The 23382-nt window shown below is 35.9% G+C and overlaps 1 pseudogene; it reads right to left on the reverse strand.

The window, feature by feature from the left end:
* Positions 1-69: 69 nt before the first annotated feature.
* LOC127438351 (very-long-chain 3-oxoacyl-CoA reductase-like) lies at positions 70-23181 on the reverse strand (annotated as a pseudogene).
* Between the last annotated feature and the right edge of the window lie 201 nt (positions 23182-23382).

Consider the following 23382-nt stretch of genomic DNA (forward strand, 5'->3'; position numbering starts at 1 on the left):
CTGTGAATGCTACTGTGTTTATGTTTGTGTGTCTGTGTTCATCACTGCTGTCCACACAGTGTGCTTGTGTCAGTCCTGCTTGTTGTTTGTCTCTGCCATCCTCTTCCTAATTTGAGGTTCAACCCTGCGAGCGAATTTTACCATGTGTTGCACACAAAAGGAAGAGAGACGCAGCCAGCCTGGAAAAAAGATGCACAGAGCGATGTGCTGGAAAAAAAAAAAGAAAATGGTAAGTTATCCATTTAATTACATTTCCAGAATAAAAAACAAAACAAAAATTATATAGGCATGTCTAACCCGGCTACTAGTAAATTATAACAAACTTTTTTTTTGTGTACCAACAAACAAGTTTGTTTTCTGTGTGAATGTTTAGGCTTTCTATACAGGGTTCCCATAGTCATTGAAAACCTGGAAATATTTGGGAATTGTAAATTATTTCCTGTCATGGAAATTATTAAACCCTCAAAGTACAAAATTGTGTGTGTGTGTGTGTGTGTGTGTATATATATATATATATATATATATATATATATATATATATATATATAAAATTTATTTATTTATTTATTTATTTTTTCTAGTTTTGTTCAGTCCTAAAACATTTCATTGGCTAGAAATTGATCTTTGTGAGTGCAATCTCTATAAAATTATTTATAAGACAACCCTCTATGGACACGCTGGAGAAAGAATTGCCATTGGTTAATACATTTTATTTTATTTTTACTCGTCAGACATTTGACTACATGCAAGTATCATGCAACTAAAAATGAGAAGGGGGCATCTTCACCTATATATAGTATTCATATACTGAATATAACTTCATGCAATATAGTATGCAAGAGTGTAAAATTTGTTTCATATTTCGCTTTTGAACATTTTAATCACATTTCAGCTTGTTTCACATTCTATCAATTTATATGATGTCATTAAATTGCATTTTTAATAATGATAGCTGTTGTCACTGTTTGAAATTTCTTAAACATTTTTAACAAAATAATCACAAGCTTAATAATGAAAATAGTATTTCACGTATAACAATTTAATAATTATATTATAAATATATATCAAAAATATATATATATATTTTTTAATCAAACACTTGCATAGATGCAGCACAAGCCTATTTGTTAAATTTGATATTTACAGAGTTAGGTAAAATATTTCACAATTTATGATTGTGGCTTTAAATATGTATTTACACATTTATTACACTTACTACATAACTAAATATTATATAATCATCAAAGAAAAAGCATTAAGATATAAGTATGTCAAATTCCTTAAAAAGTAGTGTGGCGATATTAGTACGACAGGCGCCATCAGTACGGGCGACCAGGGTTCATATCCACCTTTTTGCCATTTTCACTCTTCTCCCCATATTCATCCCATGTAAGTGAAGATAGACAGTGGCCATACGCCATCTGAGAGTTCTCTATTTTAAATAAAAATTTTAATGTGAGTAAAATGTCTAAGATAAGTGTGATATTACAAATAAACATCATGTCCTCGTGGTGATCGGGGGGCTCACTAAACGTTGGGTAGTGCAGAGAAGGGTTTGGTTTAAATGGGGCACATGCGTGGCGGCTTCCTTTAGTGGCTCGGTATCTTACGGGCCGGTGGAGAGAAAGGGTCATGATGCGGACACGAGGAAGAACGGTCTCTCTCTCTCTGTCTCTCACACGACAAATCAGGTGCGTTTCGTCCCACTGCCAGCAGTGTATTAAAGTTCAGTCACAATACTATATAAACCTAATATGTTATATTATAAACTGTTTTAGTATACATTATAATACACTGCTGTGCAAATCGTATCTGCCACAATATACACTAGGGTGCAAATAGCATATGCCACTTTCAATAAGTGTAAATAGCATCTACCTTAATTTGGTAATTTAATTATTTCTTTTTCCTTTGCACAGTCTTGGAATTTCATTAGTAAATTATTAATTTATGCATGTGATTGTGTTTGGTTAACTTTAAAAAAAAAAAAAAAAAAAAAATTAAATGAAGATGTTATACTTGTGCTAGTTAAAAATAGTTGATAGTTTTCATTTTTAAGCTTTATACTTAAAAATATAAATAAATTGACTTGTTTGTTTGCACAGTTTAAGCTTGCTTGGTTATTGATGTTGGGTGTGTTTGGTTAGGTGTACCAGTAGGTGGGGGGCTCCATTTTGAAAATCTGCATAGGGCCCCAAAAATGCTAGGGCCAGCCTTGTATGTGAGTGATTTACTCGCAATGTAGATGGCTGTGATAATCCTTAGCCAGCAATAACGAATGACTAAAAAATACATACAAAATGTGAGTGTGTGGAGTTTACCTGAAGTGCATGAGTTATACATCCGCTTGTGAATGTTGTGTAACCCACAGTGTTCAGAGCATCTCTAGCGAATGATGCAGCACTTTTTTATTAGAGGATTCACAGGCATGTTATGAGTCATATTAGTGGAGACCATAAACGGTGCTACACACTGAGAAAAGGAAGAGGAAGTCAAGGTTTTGCAAGCAATGTACAAGATGTTTACTTGTACCAAACTTACCTGAACAGTGATTCCTTGTGATCTATATTTTGCATTGAGACAGCAAGAGAAATATGTCACAAATATCTAAATGTAAGAAAGAAGACAGACACACTTTAGTCATTGGGTTGGTTTCACATCTGTGAGTGTGATATTTTTGGGGGGCGTTCTGTCATCTGCTCATCCTCATGTTGTTTCAAACCCCTAAACTGCTATTTTTTCTGTGGAACACAAAGGTAAACATTTTAAGGAATATTTACGCCACTCTTTCCAATACAATGATGGTTTAAAGTGACCTGTCAAGCTCCAAAAATACGAAACATCACCATAAATGTAGTCCAAATAACTCTGGTCTGTTCCTTTCACAATGCAAAGTCGAGATTCAAAAGTAGTGCACTGATGTCACTGTACCATTTTCATCACACTATCGTATGACTTCAGTAGACTGGGAATATTGCGCATAAGTCATATGGACTACTTTTCTGGAGTAGCACCTGGTCACTGTGAGCAGTCATTGGATGAAAGCATTTTGACTTTTGGGTTTGGAGCGACATAAGGGTGAGTAAATACAAAGTTCTGTCTTTATTTACTGACACTGGTGGTGCTCCAAAACCCTCCACTATTCATTTATTTAAATGTAAGTATTTGAAATTTTGTTTTCGTGTGTGTAACAAAGTTGCACCTTAGTGGCAGAATACACTGTCAGCATTGGCTGGGGTTGAGAGGCTGCCTCTGATGCTATGTTTATAATGAGAACTTTTCCCCTTGGAGTAAACAAACAAATAAGCCCTCAGTAAAATAAACACGATTTTCTTCATTTCACAGATATTATCAGAACCAGCTGCGTGTTTACCTTTTAACCATGCCTGGCAAAAGGAGTCTGCTCATCTGCAAAACACCAACATTATCATCAACATCATTGTTGTTGTTGCCAAACTCTATCATCAAAATAGCACATCAGCTTAGCATTTTTTAAATTTACAGAGGTATGTTATGTATGTAATGTACGGTAGGCATGTGCCATCTCAAAACATCCAAGACAGAACAGATCATGTTTAAACAGGATAGCATACAGTCTTACCTGAGTGACGGACAGTATGTTGCAGTTTATCACCTGTGTGATTCTCTGTTGAGAAAAGAAAGTACTTGATATAATACAAACTCACATACATACAATAACAAAAGAGTAGAACGTGTGGGGTGATGTGGTGTTTAAAAGGTCAGACCTGGTCTGGGTCAGGAACATCCAAGAAGTTTGCCAGAACTCTCATATAGTTCATGCCTACATTGTTCACTATGGAGAAAAAAAAAAGAAGTGATGAACAAGGGGGCATTCACACAATGCATGTTTGTGTTTGTTTTTTAGTTGTTTTTCTGTCTAAACGTGGTAGATGGACTTATTTTTATTTTTTTTAGCTTTTAAAAGCTAAAATGTATAACATTTTCTGTCTTGGTATACCAGCATAACCTTGTGTGACCCGCATCCTCATGCCTCGACTGTGTGATTTATCATGAAGCGGCCCGCTGTTAAACAATGGCCACTGTCGTGGACGCTTTTTTATTTCTTTAGAAATCCTATAAATACTGTGCCTTTTCACATTGAGGAAAAATGCTTTCAGAGGCTTTATATGGAATTAGGATGAAAATAAGGGGCATTTCAAACTGCTCTGAACAGTGCAGACAGAGAGCACACAGGAGGCTAAGTCATTCACTAAATGGGGAGTAAGGGAGCATCCTGTCCAGTTTTCCTGAGCAATCACTGGGTGGCGCCATGATGATTCTAATTGCCTGTTTTCTGTTTCTGGTCTTGAGACTAGTGATCCAGAAGGAGAACAACAACCTTTTAAGTGTTAGCTGGTGTAAAAAATTATTTCAGGCTCAGCTTGTGCAGTTGCTGGCTGTCATAACAGAAAGTAGTTAATGATATCACAACAAACCTCGGACCATCGCTTCATGACATCTACACACTCAGGTGAGGCATTGTCAAAAAAAAAAAAAAAAAAAGGATTGTTTTTTTTTTTTTAAACAAATGTAATCCTTTAAACATCACATTACCCGCTAAGAATATACGCTAATGTGAGTGAAAACAATGAGACCAGAAATTGAAAACAGGCGAATCGTGGAACACTTCTGTGTTCAGGAAAAAAGTTGGATATCTTTCCTATGCAACCAAGTGCATTCACTCCTAACATCAGACCAAAAGTTTGGTTTCAGGCTGCAGATGATGTTTGCACCACTCAACATGGTTGGCAGACATGGGACAATGGTAATCAGTACTTAGATTCAGAATTTGGAATGCTACATTTTATTTTAACCTGGTTGGCAGTGATTGGACGATGCTGGCCATTACTTGTATCAGAATTAATTATGCTTAAATTATTAATGTTTCAGCACTGGCTATCACTTGTTTGTTTGACAGTGCAAAGAGAGAACATTGAGATTTTGATGCCAAAGTAGAAAACAAACAAACAAACAAAACATTGTAACATAAATGTCAAATAATTTTTATTTGTAGTTTTATTTGTGCTTTTCCCAGTACACATTGTTCCAAAGGAGCTTTACAGAAAATCAGCTGTAATGTCTGTAATGTCTCAAAAACATGAATAACCAACAATCCTGGAAACATAAACTATTTATTTTTATTTTTTTAATCTGACTTTCTATAGCTTGGAATTATTTAACATTTCACAACCCCATATGAGGAAATACATTTTTAGGAAAATTATTTGCTCTAGATTTTTCTTTTTCTTTTGGATGTTTACTAGTTACAAATCAAAAAAGGCAATGGAAAATGCACACAGCAGTCAAGCTCGGGTCTCCGGAGATTAATATTCAGAGACCACTATAAACTATTCAAAGTTTTATTTTCTTGCAAAGTGTAAACGCTGTGTCTCTGTGGCACTATAAAAATTGAGCGGCCCGCCCAGCCAAAAAGAGCAACATTAATTCAACCAAAGGCAGAGTATGTGGGTGGCACTTCCTGTTTGTTCGATCAACAGCAGATGGTGGGGAAAAGCTACTTGAAAACTTTTATTTTTGTAATTCCATTTGATGGTACTAGTATCACCAAAATTATACCCGCTTTAAAAACGCATTTTTAGGGAGGAGACTTTATGATAAAAAAATTACTAAAATATTGATCTGTTTCTCACATGTCTGAACACATGGATTTAACCACTTTATGTGGATTTGGGAGCTTGACTAAAATCAGATTTTGCATATGCACAAATGTGCACCAGAACCGGCAGAAATCCCCTTTTTAAAATTCCAGTTAGCGGAATATTGTTTATACATGCACATGCTTTATTCCCCACCCCGTCTCCTCCCCGAAATAACCATATATGAAGTGTACATCGCCTGTTTTTACCATGCATAACCTCATCTGCATATAAATACTATTTGCATATTGCCATCCAGACACGTGATACTGCCACATTTAATGTGTTTAAAATATAAACACTGAAGCCTGCATGTTGCATGTAAATACACGCTGTTGTAAAAATATATTTTTTAATCTTTGTATTCTTTTATTGTAAAAATATTTTTAGGATATTTTATAGATCCTTAAAAGTATTTATTTTTTATTTTTTTCTGGAAGCAAAACAAAGATAGTGATTATGAAAAATATTTTTGTGGTGTAAAAAAAACTTTCTGAACTCATCAGATCGCAGCCTTTTAAATAATAAAAAGAAAGTGTAATGTAAGGTTATCTTTGGTTTTGTATGGTATTTTTCATAATGTTTTTAGTACAACGAACAGAGTTGTCATTGCGTTTTGCATCGGGATTGCCAGGTAAATGGGGAAGCCAGGACATGTTTTTGACAATGTTGTCCAATGCTGCACTTGTGGGTGGCTGTACAGTACCAATGAAGCCGACCACCAGTCTTTGACTTCTGAATGCGTCTGTTTTACCAGGCCATTCTACGTCAGCCAGAGTCAAGTGCTGACTCATTAACATCTTAAATTAAATGTTGTATTTTACCTCAGAACGTGATTTCTGTGATAGAACACAATTCCAAGAGATGGCATTTGGGAGTTGAAAATATCACAAGCTAAAAAAAAAAGCAGGGCAATAAAATAGCAGTGTAAGATCCACTATATAACTAGGTGGCCGTGTGATTATCACAACAAGTAGGGTTTAAAGAATAATATTAATCTCCAAGGGACCATAGGGGTTTTATAAGGTTTAGTGCATTCAGGTTTTTGAAAAATGTCTACCTGACAAATGGTTTATGCATGAGAATTTTGCAGGAATATATATTTGTTACTTGACTAATTAAGGCTTGTCAGAATTCAATTCATTCTTTTATACCCCCTTCATTGCATTTTACACATCATTCTAAATATCTTACTCAAAATTTCGATGTCCAGGCCCTCTAGCTGCTGTGCAATAGATGAGTATATGGGATGGCCCTCTGTAAAGTCTGTCTGAATTAGACAAATCTTCCGCTTGTACCGGGACTGTGGAATAAACATCCTGAATTATGCACAGAGCAAAAAAGATCTGTGTTCTGTCTAAAACAAAAACTTTTTTCTCAGAGAAAACTGGTTTGACTAGACAAACACAAGATTTATAACAGACTGTTCTTTTTGCATCATATTTGCAAATAAGGTTCATTACACTGTCATTTAAAACAGAATATACAATTTTAAACTTCAGAACATGTGGTTAAATTAAGGCACACAAATTTAGGTTTTCACTCCTTTGAGAGACTAAATTGTTTGATTCACCTCCACATTTTGTAACTCACCTATTACCTTTGCAACATGGCGGAGCTTGTCTTCTGAGGGACTGATCAGAACAATGTCTAAGCCTCGTTTGGCAAGCTGATATAGAAATACACACAAACAAACATTACAACTCTGTTTAAAGCCACTTTCTAGTTGAACAAGTACTTCTGTACATGGAGTAAATTGTAAATACTGTGATTTTAGCCATCCTTTTTTATCTATAGTTCAGCTTACAGAGTTAGTTCAGGCAAAAATTACAAATATTTAGTCATTTCGGCCATATCTACACTAATATGTTTAATTCTGAACTGAAGCCTCTTGTTTTCAGTTTCCTGACATCACAGTTTTCAAGAGAATTCAGTTATGGAGGGCGTTCAAAAGTCTCCAGTGTGGATGAAAGGCATTCATGGTGCATTTTCAAATGAAAACTTATTAGTGTGGATGTGTCTTTACTCGCATTCATGTTATTCCAACATTCTTCTGTAAAAAAATTCTTCCATAAAATTATCCTTTGTGTTCCACAGAAGAAGAAAAGTGATACGGGTTAGGAACAATGTGAGGGTGAGTACAGTAAATGATGAAAGAATTTACATTTTTGTGTGAACTATATCATTAACTTCAGGTGTGAGTCAATCATGAAATCACAGACTATGATGGTACTAACTGCTCACTAAAGAAGAAACCACTGAGCGCTACAGGAAATATTTTTTAGATGCACACTTTCTCCCTCATTCTCTATCTGTCTCTCTCTTTTTTATGTCAGATGACACATCTGCAGGAGTGTGGTAAAAAGTGTGGGGTACTCCAACATAATGGATGATGGATGTCCTCTCATTAAACACACTTATCTTCCTCTTCCTTTGCTAAGGATAAGAACAACACACCATGTTGGCCAAAAGCCAGCCTGGATTTAAATCTGAAAAAACTCTTAATCACATCCATGCACATTTTGGGAAATGGAAATTACTGGTGTGTCTGGATCCTCACTTTGTGATGACTTCCAGACTAATTGATGGTGGCAATTTGCCAATATTGTCAAACCCTGGACTACGATTGCATTTCAATGAGAAATGTAGAAAAAAAATTTGACACTTCTTGACTTAAAGCAAAGGTTAAGCCCCTTTTAGGACCCCAAAAGCATTAAGATATTTCAAATAGCATAGAGAAATCCCATAAGTACATCTCAAGATATATGGTTCATTAAAAACTAGAGATCTGGGCCAGTAGATTTTTAGCTTACCTTTAGGAGCTCTCCAAAGAGTTCCTAGTTAAGATTTTCTATTTAAAACCTTTTCACAAAACTTCTAGAGCAAGTTTTACTTGGAAATCTTAAGGTAAGAGTAAGGCAGAGTTGACCTTGTTGCTATGGATGATGTCACGTTCTATGAACGTGTTCTCTCAAATCGCCCAAAGTTATTGGTAGACAGGGAAGGCACTGCTATTTGTTGGCAGATTCATTATAGATAGACAGCTGAAAGTGTATATTATTATATTTATTTATTTAAAGCTTTTAAAAAGACTGCAAGCGTAAAACAGCTATAGATAATACAAAACCCACACCAAAGAAAAGAATAATTAAAGGGAAATGTGAAGGTGGCATTACCATTAAAGCAAAAAGGAAAGTATGGGAACAAATATGTTTCCACATCAATGTGGCATTCATTCTAAGAGTAATTCATGGAGCATTTCAACACTACAAGTAGCTTCTAAACCCACGACAATTTAGAAGTCATCCTGAGGGCTCTTAAATCCCTAAGAGTGAATGACAAACAATCCGAAGCATGGCTGCTGTCATCAATGCATTTCACAATCAAGTCAATGTATTAGAATTTTATAATGATATAGGCCTTTTAAAAATCATGAGGGTGTTTTCATTATTGTAAACTTAGTTAGGGATGCAACTACCTCTCTCACAAACTGAAACAACCCAATTACACCGGAGACAAATGTTTTGAGCGAGAGATTAATGGAACCTAGCCTACAATTTGGGGTAAAGTATCATGAAGTTAATGTAGTCAATGTGGGATAAATCTATTTTCATTTTATTTATAAAGGCTACTTCAAAAAATAGTGAAATCAGAATCAGAAACGCTAGAAACTCATTGGAGAACTTCTAGTGGTAAGATAAAAATCTTTGTGAATAAGGGTCCTGTTGTGAGGGATTTAGTATCAAAAGAGATGCTATTACACTCCCACATAATCAATCTTTCCAAATAAGAGAATTTAAGACAAAGAATTCACTAACCTCTTCAACATATGCTCGACCAATCCCTGATGTCGCTCCAGTCACAACTGTGAAAGACAGACTACTGTTTAGCTAAATCTGTCCATTTCAGTCTCAATCTTCTTGGCCTATTCTCACCCATCTTTAGACCCATTACACATACAAACATCACAGTCAAAATCCTTCACTATTATATTTATCTTTCAATAGTTTCTGAGGTTTTGTGCCATTTAATTAGGTCTGATATTTACATATTTTAAGAAAACATGAAGAAATCAGTTTGACAAGGCAATGCTTATTAATGTGCTTTTGACCATGTTGATGCCCTGAGCAAAAGGGCAGTGCTGTATTTAACAGACCTCAACACCCCTGCAGAATAAATAAATAAATAAAAGCAATGCAGGACACCAGTACATGTTTTGTTTTGGACACTAGATGTTTGTGTGTCAACCCACCAGGCTGCTGAACCGCAAATATCTGTCCATCTTGTCCACCATCGACAGCAAGGTTCTGCTGGTTAAAAGCAAGGTTTTGCTCATCCACCAGCTGGACCAGAAAATTAAATTAAAACCAGAACTAAGCAGTATAAGGGCCTTTCCCACTGGCAGTATTAAAGCCTGTTTTAGGTACTTTTCCCCAGGACTAGTGCTTTTCGTCACTTTCGCACCTAAGGAACTATATAGTTCCTCGAAGCTGTTTTAGGGGACAGTTTTAGCTCCTACTCTGGGGTAGATACATTTGGGGCATATAGGAACTGTGGGGCTGTGGGAGGTGCTGCAGGCTGTGACTGGTCAAAAACCTGCATTGAGAATGGAGAGGAGCTCTACAGTCACCGTTAGTAAACAAACTAGCTGCTAGCCTACTACTGAGAGGATTGCACTAATTTCACAATTCCCTTAACAGAAATAAAATATAACTAACAAAGTATCCAAAGAGAATCACCTGTTTCACATATGTGTGTGTGTGACTTCATGGGGAGACACTATTTGAGTTTTCATCGCATCTGTCCTGTGTGACTGTACAGAAAATTAAGTGATTTCTGGATTACTACATCGACTTTTTACTGGATATAAATAATCAAATATTTATCGAGAGTAGGTAACTGAACTTTATTGTACACTAAACTGTCATTAAATCTAGTTTACATCAGTGGTTCTCAATGTTTTTGACTCTAAGGCCCCCCATTGTGGGAGAAAATATTTGAAGGCCCCCCATGTAGGCTATTCGATATTTATAAGATATATCTATTATAAGACCTTTCCTCTACTCATATTTTTCCACAACCAGTGGTTTACAGTACAGTATCACATGGCCTGTTTCTGTGTGGTGTCAAGACGTCTTTTTTTAAGTCAGTAAGTATTTCGATACAGTAATTTATGTTTAGTTATAAAAGCCTTTATTGTAAAAGATTGTGTTGATAAATAGGTTTATAGTGCATTTTAAACATGTTGTCCGCTGAGTTCAGCGTGTGCTGCCCGGTTAAAGCGCGCTTTTGCTGCCTCATCTCTCCTCTCACTCTGGCTGCAGCACAGAGCACCTCATGGGGCTTTAAATACAAATGTATTGAAAACAGTCTGTCGTCCATCTTTAGAACACTCTCGGGAGGCTATTTCCGGTGATGCCTGTGCAGCTCCTAACTATTTGAATGGAGAAATACCAAAATCACAAAAACGGTTGGTCAAGATTTCGATTAAATAACACATTTCAAATCAGCAATAAAATCTGGCACTACTTGTATCATAAATTGTGATTCTTTACCTCATATTACATGCGCGTTCTAGAGTTGATTGACAGGTGATGTCTATATCTAAAAGGTGATTGGCTCTTTTAACTGTAAGGTGGGACATCCTTTCTACATCCGTTGACCATTGGGCGCGAGAGCTTCTTGGTTGAGCGTTCCAATTTCTCCCATTCATTTACAGTTTTTCTCAGTCGATTTGATAAATTTCTCCAAACTATAATCAGTGCTCTCAAAACAATTCACACAGCGCACGAAACTGACACTCAGTTTTGCAAACAATTCAATTTCACTGCATAATGAAGCAACATATTCTTTCCTGATAATGCATTTATTAAAACTAAATACTAACATCAAAACTATAGATGTGTTCTCTATTGAATTCATAACATTTTCAGCTATAGACACACAACTCTATGATTGAAATAACACATTTATCATAAAAATCCACAATAAAGACCTTTTCCCATCTGTTTTCATAAAATGCGTCTAAATTTCTTGTTGTTCCTGCTCTTCCTCTGGATGATGAAGTTTACTGTAAAAACAAACAAACAAACAAACAAAAACATAGCAGTCTTGCTAATTTGTATGGACCTAAGGCTGCACTATAAGCACAGATGGTACAGTAATTGTGGACACTGATTGACTGGCATGCAGAGGAATGGCATTTCTCCCTCTTCTTGTTTCTTGAGATTGAAGTCACTGTAGTTTTGTGTGTCTCAGAGAGACCATGATTCATACAGTAATATGATAAATTAGAGGAACTATCAGATCATTTGAGCTTCTTCTGTGTCTTCTTTACTCTTCCACCCTGCTGTCCTCTTTCTCTCTGCTCACCATCATTACACCATCTCCATTTGATCTTTCCTCAACTCTTTCAATGCAGTGCTCACCCCTGAAAGAGTTGAGAATACCTCCCCCTTTTCTCATCTCTTCTTCCTCCTATTTTCTCTTCCTTTACCCACTCTACCTCTTCTCATTTTGCACCTCTTCTTTGTGTTGTTCTTCCACTTCTTCTTCATTGTTTGTTTGCTCTGAATTCTCATATTTGACCCTTTTATAGATAACAAAGTCATGACAGTTGTGTGAAAAATTTAGTAAATTGCATTTTCTTTGCTGTGTGCATTACTAACACAGCAGATATCAATATAAAGGGGTTTGACAACCTAACGTGCATTTGAGAGTATGACTTTAATATAGTTGTTTGTGTTAACTGTTTTGAAAGCATGAATTTTAGATCAGAGAAATTTTTATGTAGTGTTTCAAGAAAATGAGGAAAATCAAGAAAAATGTACAATCTGTTTAAGACAATAGCAAAGTGTTCAGATGGCTGTGTTAGCTGTATTGGGAGCAGTGACCTGAGTTTAGAGAAATGCGTAAAATCGATTGAGAAAAACTGTAAATAGAAGTGGCCCATCTCTGCTAAATAAACTCTGACACAGTTCAATAAACTGCTTTCTGGTGGTAAAAAATGTAAGCGCACCTATTACCTCTGTGACTGACGATGTTTTTTTGTTTTGAAGCAATAAAAAAATAAACTATTCATCTTATGCGCCAGAGAAACTAGAAAATGTTGGCTGTATCTCGTTTGGAAGGCTGCATGCTAGATAGGTCGCGTCCTTTGAAGGCTGCAGTATACCGAGTGTCCTCCTTTAAACAAGCCTCTTTAAACGAGACGGTCTTCCTAGGACAAACGGAAACGGAACGTAACATGGTTGCTATGACAGCACGCCACTCTTTAACAACCGCGAGCGCTTCGAGTGAGAAGGAACAAAGTCCCTCTGGAAGGGAATGCATGAGGCACATTTTAGGAGAGTTATAATGATGTAAAGAGAAAAGAAAATAGATTTTACATTTAGTCTAATACTTTATTTTAATTATATATTAATATCATTATACATATGATATACTCTGTACCATCTACTGAGGTACTTCAACTTGGGAATTAACATTACTTGCATTTGAACATCATATTTACGGGCAAATTGGCATTATTATTTTTTTAGACATTTCCGTTGAAGCAAAGAATTGTGGGTTGTGAGTGCCGACGAAGGATACACCTCATGCATCCTCTGAATTCCCGTGAAAGATCACATTCGAAGTGTTTGTGTGTGTGTGTGTGTGTGTAAAAAACATTACTGTGTAACTTTTATTTCACTTGTTTTTGTATTCGCACTAAGAACTGAACGGAGAAACGCCCAAAAGACAAAGTGAAATTATTATTATTATTATTATTTTTAAGACAGATACATATATGTTGACAGGGTAACAAAAAGGCAACTTAAATTTACACCTTATGAGGGCACAAAAGATGAATATAAAAATACAGTTTTCGTTGCTTTAGGATTAACAGAGCTTTGGATAGTTTCCATATACATGTCTAGATCAACTTTGAATAAAGAAAAGAGAGGTTTAGAGCTAGTACATTTTTGTTTATGTGTGTGAAATTTAGCTAGTAGGAAGCATAAATTAACTATGTAATATTTTCCTGTATTCTCTTTTGAGTATTCAAACAATCCAAAGAAAACATCTTTAAAATGGAAAGAAAAGTCACTTACAAAATTAAGCTGGATAAACAGTAAAAATATCTGACCAAAATTTCTGTGTGTGGGTACATAGCCAAAACAAGTGAATAAAAGTTTCTCCAGAAGAGTGACAGAAAGAACAATTTATATCAAAATCGGACTTAATTCTCCTAAGAAAGGCTTTAGTTGGGTAAACTTTATGAATCAATTTAAATGTTATTTCCTTTACTTTATTGGTAAGCAGATACTTATGGGGCAAGGACCATACGTTTTCCCAAGGAATACTCTCTACAATATTATTCCAATATGGTATTATGTAAGGAATTGTTACTATCTCTCTCTGGAAGAGAGCTCTGATTTTACAGTTATTTTTTTGTTGCAAAAGCATATTCTTCCAATCATAGTGTCAGTTAAGTTTAAAGAAAAGGTACATGGCCATGGAAATGTAGAACCATGCATCAATAGAGACATTCCAGAGGGAATGGCATTGAAAACAACAGCATATTCATTAGCTGTTATGGGAATTTTATATTTCTGTAAAAAATCTAAATAGTTATAAAGTCTGCCCTGTGGGTTAAAAAGCTTTCCAACTAAGATAAGATTGTTTTCGAACCAGCTGTAAAAGAAAAGTGATTTATTTTTGTAGAGAATATCTTTATTGTTCCATAAGTAATATCTATGTGGGGAAAAGTTGTGTTTATTTATTAGAGACCAAGCCAATAGCATCTGCAACATTATAACTACAAAATATGAGAAAATCCAGCCCACCAACTTTAGAAAAAATATAATTTGGGATAATATTCCAAAGTGAAGAGGGATTATTATGGAAATTCCTAAAACAGTTCATTTTAAAAGTGTTGTTTAAGGTAGTAAAATCCAAGTAATCCAGACCCCCCCTGTTTTATTGGATTCATTAGTACTGATTTTTTAATAAAGTGGGTTTTATTTTTCCAAACAAAATTATTTAACATGCTATCAATTTTTTTAAAAGTTCCTTTATCAACCTCCAAAGGAGAGAGCTGCATAAGTGAGACAGTCCTTCAGCTTTAGAGAGTAAGATTCTTCCTCTTATTGATAAGTCTCTTTGCAGCCAAGAATTCAGTTTCTTTTGGGTTTTTATTATTAGAGGATCAAAATTCAGTTTACATCTTGTTTTTTGGTCTTTATTGATTATAATTCCTAAGTATGTAATTTGATCTTTCACAGTGATGTTGCATATAGAGGGAACGTCACAGTTTTTAATAGCCATTAATTCACATTTGTTGATATTTAAATAGAGACCCGAAGCTCTGGAAAAGGAATCAATCAAACTTAAAGCTAAAGGGATTTGAGAGGCATCATTCAAAAACAAAGTGGTGTCGTCAGCCAGCTGGCTAATAATAATATTTTGTTTATTGTCAATTGTGATACCTTGTAAATTACTACTGGAAATATACAGAGCTAAAAACTGAGAGGCGATCAAGAATAAATATGGAGATATAGGACAGCCTTGTCTTACTCCACGTGACAAAACGAATCTCGGTGAGGTTCTGAATTTTAATTTAATAACACTATTATTATTTCTGTATAATGTCCTGATGGCTCTACAAAAAGAATCTCCAAATCCAAGTTTGACAAGAGTTTGAAATATAAAATTATGTTCGAGTGAATCAAAGGCTTTGTAGAAGTCTAAAAAAAGCAAGTAACTGTCATCAGGGGTGAGGTCCTCGTAATCTAATAGATCTAAGACTAATCTAATGTTATTAGTAATGTGACGTTTTTTCATAAAGCCTGATTGTGATTCATCAATGATAGAGTTAAGGACATCTTTAATTCTTTTTGATAAAACTAAAGCTAACATTTTATAATCGTTATTTAAGAGAGTGATTGGTCTCCAGTTTTCTAGACATTCTTTATCTTTATTGGGTTTGGGTATCAAGGTAATGACTCCTTGCGTTAAACTTGGTGGAAGTGCTTCCTATTCAACACTTTCCTCGAACACTTTTAGTAAGAAAGGGGATAAGTTATAGGCAAACATCTTGTATAACTCAGAGGTTAAACCATCACAGCTGGGACTTTTATTATTTTTTAAACTTTTAATAGCCTGATGAATTTCTGATTGGGATATATCGTTATCACAAGCTTCTTTATCTTCTATTGAAATCATTTTATTTTGAATACTAGATTTAAAAAAAAAAAGAGTTGGCTGAACTCTCACAAGTCATTATAAAAATTGGAGCAAAAAGAAGCTATTTCTCTGGGATTATCAAGAACTCTATCATTTGCACGGAGACAATCAATAGAGACATTCAAAGCATTGGATCTTTCCATCCTGAAAAATTTTTTTTGCTCTCCTTCTTCCAGCCACTTTTTCCTGGATCTAACGTAAGCTCCCTTAGCTTTGGATCTATATAGGTCGTCTAATTTATTTTGCAGTTTGGAGTACTCAAGCTTTTCATTATCTGACAATGGCTCCTTAAATGACAAAGTGGATAGTTGTGAAAGAACTTGATCTTCTATTAATCTTTTTTGTTTTGCTAAATTACTTCCAAATTTTCTTAAGAATTTTCCTAGTTCATATTTTAAGAGCTCCCAATTACGGCCATACGCTTTTTTGTGATTCAGCTCTTTCCCAGTAAGATTGGATAAGCTCTTTAATCTGTTGCTTCACCTTTTCATATTTGAGGAGGGAACTATTTAATTTCCAAAGTAACGCTCTAGAAGTATTGATTGTTCTATTTTGGGATAGATTAATTAAAATATAAATGGCTTAATGGTCAGTCAGCAGACTGTTGCTAATATTAATAGAGATATTGTTGCTTCTTAGTGTTTTAGAAATCAACAAATAATCAATTCTGTATTGCCTCGAGCGGTCTTTATTACACCAAGTGTACTATATCATTTCTGGATACATTTCTCTCCAAATGTCAACTAGGTCAAATTTATCCATAAATGCTATTAGATTTGAGTTAGAGGAAACTGCTTTTCTTGGTGGATGCTTATCAAGCATATTATTCATTACTATGTTAAACTCACCACCTAAAATCAGAAAAGTCGCATTTGAAGTGTCCTACTCGCTTTTCTGAAACGAGACATCCTTGATGACGTATGCGGCCGAGAAATGAGGCCGAGAAATGCGACCTCCGGATGACGCAGCCTTCCAAACGAGACAGCCATTGCCTCAGAACTTCCTTTCTAGCGGTCGCTACACAGATATCTATGGTGCTGATGTCGAAGTGTAATGAGCTAGCGAAGTGGATTTACAGGATATAGAGTTCTCAAAAGCTGTCATTAGTATTTTAAGGTGTTCAGGGGATGTCATAACAACTGGAAGCAGAGCGATGAGATTTAAAACAAGAGTACTTCATTCATAAATACACAAGATACCTTGTATCTTGAAAAGTGTACTGAAGTGTCTTGCTGATCATATTATTGATGGCCGAGTTCGAATCTCCTACCTCGGTTATTTATTTATTTATAATCTTGCGTACTTCTGCCGTTTCATCTAATAATACCACTTATTTTAATCTGTACAAGGATGCCAGCATCATGTAATTATTTTACATTTAATGGAGATCTAAATATTGAGTCAGAAGCATGATTTTCGGAATCGACGAATCTGCGGCCGTTCGTTCACGTGTAAAACGGAAGGAGGACACCGGTTAACATGAAAACAATTTGAACGGGACGGGGGAAGGGGGTGCAACTATATTTATAAACATACACATGTGAAGGTGCATGTTTTATTTTATATTCCGTTTACAACACTTTTAATTACATTTAAGGCTCTAAAAATGTAGGGTGACAAATACATTTTAAAAAGTACAATTGTAATTTTCTTTAATGTTGAACTTGCATGTGTAACGAGCTGTCACTGTTTGAAATTTCATATCAACTACACATTTTAACACAAATTATTAACAAGTTGAAACCTAAAAATTAAACAGAATTACACGTATAATAATTAAACTCTTGTATTATGAAAAAGTGCAGTGTGTCATAGCTGTCTGAATGTGATCTGCCAGGTCCAATTTACCTCCTTGGGTGTGAGAAAAGACAAACATTTAGAGCAGGGGTATTCTACATTTTCTTCCAAGCAAAGGTCCGGAAAATAATAACTAGCACGGTGTTAAAAGTCAGCATGGTTTTGAATTTATTTATTTAATAATCAGATATGATTATATCTGATGATTAAAAAAAAAAAAAAAAAAAAAAAAAAACGGTTTGTCATGAAACAAACATAAAGATAAATTTAGACGGGTAAAGACCTTAGTCTAAAAATGTGACACGCGAGCTTGTCTTGTCACCTATACCGTCCGAGACATTTATCAGATAGATGAGGACAGTTTCACTTTGCTTTATTGTCATTTTCTGCCGTGTGTTTTAGCGAAAGATGCCAGTCTCCATCTGCATTGCAGCTCATCGTGTCTCTGCTGCTGTTGTTAAAATAACCGCACCTGGAACTCTACGTTGCCCAATCAATTTTTATGCGACGCCTCGTGTACATCGCGAGGGAGAGAGGCAACATGCACGGAGCAGGAATGAAGCATGTTCGGCGCTTGAGAAAAATATGATATAGCGCTGAGTGCTTGTGGTGTATAGCTCCGTTGTTTTTGACGCACTCCCACTAAAACTGTAGAAACGTTAAGATAGGACAATTGTTGTCATTATCTCGCGGTCCGGATGGAACCAAGAGGTGGTCTTTTCACGTGGGGTGCTGTAGACTCACACCATCAACTTTTGCTGAAAAATACTTTCTGTGCTCCCACACATAATCCATTTTAATCGACTCTTCTTAGTAGCTTCAATACAAACAGGAAGTTAGATGACACAAATCGGAAGAGCGGAGCGCGGAAAAGGGGCGGGGCTGAATAAGGTGAATACAGCAAGTCGTTTTACTGTTTTGTTCACTTAAATGTTTTTAAATAACGCAGTAATTCAAGGCTCAAGTAAGGGCTTCATTTATAAGTCATAAAGTTACTATTCTATGTTAAAACGTAAAAACAGCATATGAGATTAAATGAATAATTAATACATGAATGAAAATAAATAACTGAACGTGTAGATTGGTAGATCGGGATTGTGCTTGACTGTATTAGGTTCAAACTAGTACTGGGATTTGTGCTTCTTTTTAACCTATGGCTGTGTCACAAAGCAGGATTAAGCAGCTAGCTAGATAAATTTAAACTTAGTTTAAGCGAACTGAATTCGCGTGGATAGGCTTTCATCGGGGTTCCTGGCCATAGTAACATAAACTAATCCGGGGCAGGTTATGTTCCCGAACAGAGATCTCGTCCAGATTCTGGACAAATCAGCTGTGAGCAAAGTGACAGTCACTCCCCCCAGTATCTCTCACTCCAATTTAAAGTGAACTTCAACGAGACAATTTTAAAAATTTACAAAATAAGCTATTATGATAATTATTTTTTGCAAGAAATATATTTTTGGCAGTCTTGCATTTGTTTAAATACACTTGAATTTTTCCAAATCATTTCCCCACACTGGCCATAAAATATGTATGAATAAATAAACCTAAAATAATTATATAATTTCAAGTAACATATATACAATATCAATAATAATCGAATGACTTTAAAATATAAAAACTTGGTCACTCCACAAATTACTATAAATATATCAGAAAAGTGTGAATGCCACCCAAACCCCTTCCTATTAGGATTTGCTGGCAGAGAGGCCATGAACATGTGTGTGGTAGCACACCAAATATGTCATTATTGTGTCTCATGTTGCTAGAAAGAAAGAATAAGTATTTATTAATGCATACCATCTACTCATTTTCCAATTGTTCACATTTTTATTATTCGATAGTGTATTAATAACTAATAGTATTAAATGATTTTAAGCTAGTAATTTAAATTAATAGGCTACTAAAGATTTTAATTTCAATTTTTTAAATTTCAAACCAAGATATTAAACTTTTAAAATTACAAGCCTGAATATTCTTGTTGTGGACCTATATAAAGTTACTTTCACATCGATATATTGTCTATTTTAATATTTTCAACACATTCAGATTTCACATTCAGATCGTGCTCTAGCAGCAGCAGCAGCAGCAATGTTTCTGTGTAAATGCCTTTAAATCCTTTATCATTTACTAGTGATCCTCTGTGCTGTGTGAATGTATTATAATTATTCATGATTTCATTGTGACTGTTCGTGTTGTGTAAATATGTTTTGATTGATCATATTTTTGTAACGTCTTCTTGTGCTGTGTTATAACTCTGATTTAAATTCTTATAATTTATCATAATTTTAATAAACATCTTCAGCGGAGAAGTAAATCTCGCTGACTCCCTCGCGAGATGTGACTCGCGCTGTCTCGCACGCGATTGGCTGTTCGTTTCATTCACGTGAAGGCCTCGTGAACTAATCAAAGCATCGGGATCAAACCTTATAGCTCCATGGATCAAACTCTAAATTGATCGTCTTGAAACCACTTAACCCCAATGAATCCTGATTGGATTTGGTGAGTTTTGTCAAACTAAAACCAATCCTGGAATCCAGAATTTGTAAAGCTTTTTCTGTCATACATGGCACCAGGGACGGATCAACGACCAGGCCAATTGGGCCGTTGCTCAGGGGCCTCTACACCCAGAGGGCCCCGAGGTCTAAATCAATTATTTATTTATTTTGAGATATTTATTATAAATCCACGTAATTGTCAGTCTTATGTGAAATAGGCTACCATTTGTTCGGCCGAATGCGTGCTGGACGACAGCAGCGCGAGCACAGACACTCGAGTGCGCTCGGGAAATCTGCGTCTCGCAAGTGCAAGTTTATTTGAAGGACTACAGAGAACAGCCTTTGATTTACAAAACGTGTGTACAAAGCTGATGGTATAAATTCATATAAGCGACAGAACTCGTGCAACATTATGGAGGACTTTAAAACGTATAAGTCCTGCGTGCTTTTAATGTTTAATGATAAAGCAAATGATGCCTTAATATCCTAAATATGTGCATGGTAACCTTTTGTAATATTTGGTTAACCGTAAGTTCACGAACGGTTATTGTGTTATTTTTCGGGAGTTGGTACACAGGAATAAGAAACGTTTATTGCCATTGATGCGTCAAACACAATCTCAAATTAGCAGGGAATAAAGTGCACAGTGAGCTATGATCAAATAGCACAATACATAGATCTTCAAATGATAAAATCACATTAAAGTCGAACAAAAATAATCTCTCTCTCTCTGCCTGCAACATAGTAGGCCTATTCTTAATAAATTGAAAATGTGTAATTCTGCCCGGGCAGGTTCACGTTCCATGAGGCAACGCACGCTACAGTTTATAAACCTCTTCGGGATGCTTTGGTTTTTTAAATGATTCAGCATTTAACTTGTAAGCTATGTAATTATTGTCTGCACACCAGAGCAAGGAGGGGGGATGGGGGTTGGAAACATTGGCTCACCGTTTATCAAGCGCTGAAACTTTGCCAGGTGAACATCTGGACTGACATGTAACATTCACATTAAGTCCTCGTTGCAACCTGAACTTCATCAGGATGTCGATTTGTGACACCATCGCTGAAAAAGCTTGATGCAGCGCAACAAATGATGAAACAGAACACAGCTGTCTCGAGATGTGTTAATAAATATTGAAATAAGTTAACAGTGTCTAAAAATGCAATGGTACTGCACAACGAATTGTAAAACAGAACACATGTGTCTTGAGATGCGTTTATAAATATTAAAGTTATTTTAAACTTAACAGTGTCTAAAAAAATAGGACGGTCCCACGCGGTATGGCGCAACGATCAAAGACGTCTGTCCAGTGCGTGTTTACATGGCCTCGACACATGTGTGAACAGCCCTTAACCCCCGAACCTGGCCCTAAACCTGTAGGACTGAATGGTACCGGCGGACTCAGATCGGGTTGAAGACATCTAAACGTGCAAAATAACAGAATAGTGATTTTGGTAGGCTATTTGAATACCTTGAACATCCCTATTAATAACACATGATTTTGGAACGGTTAATAATTTAAAAAGTACATATAATTGGCCCTGAAAGACATTGCTCCAAACTTTTCTTCCGTCAATTTGAAAAATCCCAACCAAATCTGGCAAGCGTCTTGTAGCGCATAAAGTTGAACAAAGTCACAGATGTCATGGGGGGCCTTCATGGTGTACCGACCCATGGGCCTCTCAGTTCTTAATCCGTCCTTGCATGGCACAGATACCGAAGCAGTAACGTGGTTTACAGCCAAATGAAGCTTCGGTATCACAGATCACATGGTTTTGTCAAAAATGAATCAAGCTCCGATACAGTGCCTCATTGTGGAATGTGTCGTTTTTAAGACACAAGCATCGAAGCTTCGGTGTCGAACGTCACATCAATAGGTAGGATGAAATATGGTGATTTTTAAACTGTTTGGAGAGTTCCATTCATCCAGAAACACTGTTTCATTAACTGATAAGGCAGCTGATGCAGCCAAAGTTGGCATAAAACAGCTGTAGCTACGATCCCGGAGTCCTCTGTCGGTGTTGTTGATTTTGTTGTTGCTATTGAAACCCGCATGCAAATAACATCAGAATAAAAATGGTCGATACTAGATCATGTCACTACAGTGGTTACTTTGTGAATGCGAATGCAACAGGGGAAAAGTCTCCTCGGGAGTTCCGTTCCTCGTAAGAGTTATCATCTAGGAAGTTACTAAGGGAAAAGTACAAGGACTGTAGGTGAAGAAAGGGCCTATAAACTGACCTAGACCAGAAAATAATTCATGCTGGTCACAGTTGTTTTTATCAACAGTGGCAAGATATCAGTCACCATCATCCAAGTTCAGTTAACACAGATATGTGACAAAACCTGATGTGTCTTATCTCAAATTATAATTCATGCTATTTCCTGGACTCAAGTAGTTAGATCTTGCTTTGTCTACAGACAGTAGACAAAAGTAGAGAAGTACAGACAGCATACAAAATTTACATTGTACTATTTGAGTTTGCTGAACTGATTTAAACAAGGAATAATTTGCTAAGAATTTAGGAACAGAGTTTACAAATTTAGTTTCCAAAAACTTTATAAATGCTACAGTACAGAGGTTGTGCATGAAATTGTTGGACTTTAAAGTTATCAGTGAAAGAACTTGTAGATGATTATGAACATTCACTAATAGTTGTGACTGTTTATTCCTGCTCCTAATGCATGTATCCTTAAAAATGAATTGCACCGTAATGACAATTGCAGCTACTGTGCAGGTTTCCATCACTTAAGGGGTTTCCATCTTACCAGCCCACTGTTCATAGGTCCTCAGGTTCGTTTGCCAGATTTCAGAGATCACGTACACTTTGAGTCCATGCCAACATTGCCAAGACCACCTCAGCAGGTAATACAACACAGTGACGGAGCCTATGAAACACAACACAGATGAAGACCAGGTGCACTCTGCAGTTTCACCCATGTTACTTTTTTTTAGCTAAGCGTTTCTGTCAGTTATAAACAATAAAAATGAACTTCTGGTATGCTCCAGAGTTTGAGGTTGGAAAAAAAATCCACACACACTTTATAATGTTTATGCTCCTCCTATTGTGTCCTGTGGTATTTCTGTCATTGGTCAGTATAGAACATTAGATCAACGAAATACAACTCCACCTCGAAACACACTGTACATTGTTCATGTTTACAGGTGAGAGGTCGTAGT

Source organism: Myxocyprinus asiaticus, chromosome 4 (assembly GCF_019703515.2).
Source record: "Myxocyprinus asiaticus isolate MX2 ecotype Aquarium Trade chromosome 4, UBuf_Myxa_2, whole genome shotgun sequence".
Lineage (NCBI taxonomy): Eukaryota > Metazoa > Chordata > Actinopteri > Cypriniformes > Catostomidae > Myxocyprinus > Myxocyprinus asiaticus.